At 47.7% G+C, this 6534-nt stretch overlaps 1 pseudogene; it reads left to right on the forward strand.

Annotated features, from left to right (window-relative positions):
• The first annotated feature begins 3796 nt into the window (after positions 1-3796).
• Positions 3797-4886, forward strand: LOC102437664 (annotated as a pseudogene).
• The last annotated feature ends 1648 nt before the right edge of the window (positions 4887-6534 follow it).

A 6534-nucleotide genomic window follows, 5' to 3' on the forward strand; every position in this document is an offset into this window, starting at 1 on the left:
CATTATCTCCCGAGGGGTCCCAGACTGCGAGAGGGCACAGGCTGGGCTGGAGGACCCCCCTGCCCCCCCCCCGAGTGAACGATATTCGTGCACTGGGGAGTGTGGGGGTCCCTCAGCCCGACCTGCACCTCTCCAATCTGGGAGCCTTCAGGGGAGCCCTCTCCAATCCGGGGGTTTTTGTCTTTGCAATCATATGAGCGAATTGTCTGAAACTCCAACTCAGTTTGGTTTGTTGCTCACAGAAAAATAAAGGCATTTTTTTTTTCTTTGCTTCATTGGGAGAGATTTCCTGGAAGTTTTAGGATATCTTCCGTTTAATTTTGCCTAGGCACTCTGATTTTACTTATGTCTTTCAACTTTGCTTTCCCTTCATCCCCCACTGCAACAGTAACTTGCTCCAGGCTCACTTTGCTCTAGTGTCTAGGAGATCCGTCTGTCACAGAACTACGATTCCCAGCATTCCTGATGCTCCCCATTCTCTGGGCTTCTGCGTCTGGTCCTGGGGCTGCCACCAGAACTATGATTCCCAGAATTCCTGGGGCTCCCCACACTCTTGGTTTTCCCTTCCTGCTCTGTCTCTGTCCCATGGCCTCCCACTCTGCTAAGTCTTCCAAGCCGCCAGCTCTCCCTCTCTGCTCTCCGTCTGGCGGCTTGGGGAGCCAAGTTCCTCAAGCTGCTCCACTCTCTGCCGGCTCTCCTGCTCTGCTCTCCACCCAGCAGCTTGGGGGGAGCGACTGAGGGAGCCACATCTCCCCAAGCAGCCGGCTCTCCTGCTCTGCTCTCTGCCGGGTGCCTGTGTATGCAAATTAACCTGCCAGCTTTGTTGGGTTAATTTGCATACTCACTCCTGATTGGCTGGTGAGCGTAGCGGAAGGACGATCAATTTGCATGTTTCTCTTTTATTATATAGGATTCCTAGTGATCTTTTTTATAATTTTATTTAAAAATTTTTTTATAATTTATTTTTTTTATAATTTTATTTGTTTTAGAGTTGATAGTATGCATCTTTAACTTATCAGAGTCTACCTTCAGATGATATTATGCCACTTCATATCCCGTTTGGTTTGTTGCTAACAGAATAATAGAGGCATTTTTTAAAATAAAAGCCTAATATGCTAAGTGTCCAGTCATCCAGTTGGCCATTCAACCAATCAGAGCATAATATGCTAAGGTCACTCAACTGCTCGCTATGTTGTGCACTGACCACCAGGGGGCAGACGCTCCAACTAGTAGGTTAGCTTGCTGCTGGGGTCCTGCCAATCAGGACTGAGCAAAACGGGCCGGACACACCCTGGAGCCCTCCCGTAGTCCCTCCCAGGCTGGCCAACATCCCATGTCCCTCTCCGGCACCAATTGTGCACTGGTGGGGTCCCTCGGCCTGGCCTTCACCCTCTCGCAATCTGGGACACCTCATGGAATGTTGGAGAGATGGTTGTGGCCCGACAGCGGAACGACTGGTCACTATGACATGCACTGATCACCAGGGAGCGGACGCTCAACACACGAGCTGCCCCCTGGTGGTCAGTGTGCTCCCATGGGGGGAGCGCCGTTCAGCCAGAAGCTGGGCTCATGGCTGGCAAGCGCACTGGTGGTGGCGGAAGCCTCTCCCACCTCTGTGGAAGTGCTAAGGATATCTGACTGATAGCTTAGGCCCAGGCCTAAGCCGTCAGTCAGACACCCCCTGAGGGCTTCTGGACTGTGAGAGGGCACAGGCCGGGCTGAGGGACCACCTTCCCCTCCCCCCATCGATTGCACAAATTTCATGCACCGGGCCTCTAGTATAGTATAAGAACCTTACAATAGTAAACTTCCAATATTCCTCACCTATTTGTGCTATTGCTATCATATTTTGCTTTTATCCTATCTAATAATAGACAAACATGGTAATTAACCATACCTCCGCTACGCTTCCCATTGACTAATCAGCAGGATATGCAAATTAACTGCCAACAAAGATGGCGGCCGGCAGCCACGCAGCTGAAGCGAACATGAGGCTTGCTTGCTCCAGTGATGGAGGAAGCCAAGGTTCCCTGCCTGCCGCGGCCCAGCTCTGAGCTCCGGATGCAACAATGTTGCAATTATAGAAGCTAAACAAACCCCAGATACCTGCTTTCAGCCGGCAGCGGACTCAGAGCTTAGAGTGCCAGTGATGGCAACAGAGTTTCAATTATAGAAGCTAAACAAACCCCAGATACCTGCTTTCAGCCAGCCACGGCCTCAGAGCTGGAGCCGGCTCTCAGCTCCAGTGACAGCTATAGAAGGTAAATAAATCCCAGAATAAAAAAGAAAAAGAAAAAAAAGAGGCTGGGAGCTTCAGTTGCCTGCCAGCCTGAAAACGGCCCTCAGCCCCTCACCCAGGCTGGCCAGGCACCCCAGTGGGGACCCCCACCCTGAAGGGGGTGTGACCAGCTGCAAACAGCCATCAGCCACAGCCATCAGCCCCTCATCCAGGCTGGCCAGGCACCCCAGTGGGGACCCCCACCCTGAAGGGCATGTGACCAGCTGAAAACAGCCATCAGTCCCTCACCCAGGCTGGCCAGGCACCCAAGCGGGACCCCCACCCTGATCTGGGACACCCTTCAGGGCAAACCAGCTGGCCCCCACCCGTGCACCAGGCCTCTATCCTATATAGTAAAAGGGTAATATGCAAACTGACCCTAACAGCAGAAAGACTGGGAATTACTTGTCACTATGACAAACACTGACCACCAGGGGGCAGATGCTCAATGCAGGAGCTGCCCTCTGGTGGTCAGTGCACTCTCACAGGGGGGAGCTCTGCTCAGCCACAAGCCAGGCTGATGGCTGCCAGTACAGCAGTGGTGGTGGGAGCCTGTCCTGCCTCCTCAGCAGCGCTAAGGATGTCGACTGCAGCTTAGGTCTGCTCCCCGCTGGCAAGTGGACATCCCCTGAGGGCTGCCGGGCTGCCAGAGGGATGTCTGATTGCCATCTTAGGCCCAATCCCCCGGGGAGCAGGCCTAAGCCAGCAAGTGGTCACCCCTGAGGGGTCCCAGACTGCAAAAGGGCACAGGCCGGGCTGAGGGACCCCCTACCCCCGAGTGCACAAATTTTTGTGCACCGGGCCTCTAGTATGTTATAAACCTTAACCTAGATTGTTGTTTTTGCTTAAATTATCTTTTAAAGGGCTTTAAATGACAGGAAAAATATCAAATATTTGCCCATATTTTACCATTTCCATGCTGTACAGTCCTTTGTATAAATGCAGATTTTTAACTAATATCATTTTTATTTTGCCTGTAGGACTTCCTTTAACATTTCTTGTAGTGTGAGTCTACTGATGATGAATTCTTTTGGCTTTTCTATGTATGAAAAGATTATTTCATTTTAATTTATAAAATTATAATGTTTTTAACTTTTTAATTATGGTAAAGTGTACATAACATAACAAAACTTTATCATCATAACCATTTTTAAGTGTGGAGTTTAGTAGTGTTATGCAATAGCTCTCCAGAACTATTTTCATCTGGCAAAACTGAAACTCTATACCAGTGGTTCCCAACCCTTTTTGGCCATGCCCCAGCTAAGCATCTCTAAAATCCTGATGCGCCGCCCCCCCCCCCCCTTCGTGACATATAATTCTTATTATCAAAAAGTGAACTCCTACTCACGTGGAGGAAGCCTAAAAGGCCATTAACTTGGTCTAAACAAGCTTCCAAAGAACATGGTGTCCATGAAAGAGAAAAATAAGCCGGCTGCCGCTTCTCCCGGGTGCCCACGCGGCCCAGAGGTGGCAGGGCACCGGGGGGGGGCTGGGTCCCTCTTCTGGTTCCGGGAAAGGATGGGTGGGTGGTCGCCAGAGCGAAGTTTCCAGCCCAAGATTCCTGCGAATTACCACGACTCACCAGCGCCTGTGATGTGCTGTCTCCCCTTCCTGCCCTGTCCCTTCCCTCCTCGCCCCTCGCCCCTCGCCCCGCTCCCCGCTCCTCTGCAGGCCGAAGAGACAAGCGAAACCTGCCGCAGACGAAGGCTTTTGGGATTGTAGCGTCTGCACCTTCAGAAACAGCGCGGAAGCCTTTAAATGCAGCATCTGTGATGTGAGGAAAGGCACTTCCACCAGAAAACCTCGAATCAATTCTCAGCTGGTGGCACAGCAGGTGGCACAGCTGTATGCCACCCCACCACCCCCGAAGAAGGAGAAGAAGGAGAAAGTTGAAGAGCAAGACAAAGAGAAACCCGAGAAAGATAAGGAAATTAGTCCCAGTGTCACCAAGAAAAACACCAACAAGAAAACAAAACCAAAGTCCGATATTCTGAAAGACCCTCCTAGTGAAGCAAACAGTAGACAGTCTGCCAATGCGACAACCAAGACCAGCGAGTCGAATCACACCTCAAGGCCCCGAATGAAAAATGTGGACAGGAGCACTGCACAGCAGTTGGCAGTGACTGTGGGCAACGTCACCGTCATTATCACAGACTTTAAGGAAAAGACTCGCTCCTCCTCCACAGTGACCTCCAGTGCAGGGTCAGAACAGCAGCACCAGAGCAGCTCAGACAAGGGCTCTTCCCGCTCCTCCACTCCGAAGGGCGACCTGTCCGCAGTGAACGACGAGTCTTTCTGAAATTGCACGTGGAATTGTGAAAACTATGAATCAGGGTCTGAAATTCAAATCTCCACCTGCCCATGCTGCTGCACCTGGAGAACCTTCTGTGGACATCGACCTGTTAGTGATGCTGCCAGGATCATTTCTGCTTGCCATGGGCATTTGGCCACCAAGGAATTTCGCACCCTGACAATTACTCTTGACACTTTTATGTATTCCGTTGTTTTATATGATTTTCCTAACAATCATTTATAATTGGATGTGCTCCTGAATCTACTTTTTATAAAAAAAAAAAAATCTGCTGTGCACAATTTTCCATGTACATTACAACTGGTTTTCGTTTTTGTTTTGTTGGGGGTGGGCTGGGAGGGGGAGGGAACTTTTATTTATTGTGTTCACAAGCTCCATCCTCTCAGCATATCCTTCTAAGTTTATTTCTTTCTTCCAGTTATACTATGTACTATCAGTTTTGATATAACTATATATAAATATAAAATTATATATAAAGGGTTATTTGAAACAAAAAAAGAGAGAGAAAAATAAAAGACTGAAAGGACAGTTGAAGTATTGAGGAAGAAATCACTAAGAAATTGTTTTAAAAACAATAATATGAAGTGATATGAAAAAATAGCAAAAAATTCACTGTTAATAACTCATTCTCAAATTGCCCCGCTCAAAAATCAAATTGCCTCCCTGTGGGGCATGTGCCCCACTTTGGGAACCACTGCTCTATACCCATTAAACAGCAGCTCCCCATATTCTTCTCTCCCTGGTTCTTGGCAACTTCCGGAAGCCAGTCCATCCTTGCTGCTTGACACAGTCGCTGCAGGGAAGAAACATCTGCACAGCATATGTTTCAAGGGACCTAGCATACTGTTCTTACTATGTTTGCTCCCCTTCTTAGCGCTATGTGTTCTAACCAGGGCCACCTCCCCGAGAAAGGTTGTTTCCCAGGTGGGGATGTTTCCCTGGAGTTAAGGATTAACAGGACTAAGGAAGGGAATAAATCAGTAAAACCCCTTAACTAAGTGCCAAGCAGGTAGTTAATCACCTTAACTATGAACAATCATGCTTAAGCTACATAATCTTTACTTAGGCCATAGTATAGGATAATCTCCTTCAGTTACTTCATTGTAGCTTAACAGAACAGTAGAGTAGTGACCTTGGAATGGAGATAACAAACTTGCCCTAACCTTTGGAATAGAATGGATAGGATTAAAATCAACAGAACTAGATGGAGATGGGATTTGTGGCAAAGGTCAGATAAGAAACTATGGACCTGAAACAAGGAACTGTAGAAGGTCAAGGGAGGACCCAAAACATTCCATGATGTGACTATAGAGGCATGCTTATAGGATCAAATGGTATAAATACAGATGTAACAGGAGAATAAAGAGAGAACCTGGCTATGCTGATCATCTGAACACTATCTCCGTGTCCTTCATTCTTCGCCGACTCCGTCCACACCTTTGGGAACCCCTGGACCTTGGCAGGCAACCAGCATTCTACTTTCTGTGTCTATGAATTGACTACTCTAGGAGCCTCATATATGTGGAATCAAACAGCATCTGTCTTTTTTCTGGTTTCTCTCACTTAGCATAATGTCCTAAAGGTTCATCCATGTTGTAGCATGGCTCAGAGTTTTTTTCCTTTTTAAGGCTGAGTAAGATTCCATTATATGTATATAACACATTTTGTTTATCCATTTACCTGTTGATGAACACTTGGGTTGCTTTCACGTTTTGGCTATGAATGTGGTTGTACAAATATCTCTTGGAGACCCTGCTTTCAATTCTTTTGGGTATATAGCCAGAAGTGGAGTTGCTGGATCATATGATAATTCTCTTTTTAAGTTTTTGAGGAACTGCCATACTGTTTTCAACTACAGCAGTACTATTTTACATTCTCAAAATTTCCAATTTCTCCACATCCTCCCTAGCATGATTATTTTTATAGTAGTCATCCTAATAGGTGT

The sequence above is a fragment of the Myotis lucifugus genome, unplaced genomic scaffold (assembly GCF_000147115.1).
Source record: "Myotis lucifugus unplaced genomic scaffold, Myoluc2.0 scaffold_564, whole genome shotgun sequence".
NCBI lineage: Eukaryota > Metazoa > Chordata > Mammalia > Chiroptera > Vespertilionidae > Myotis > Myotis lucifugus.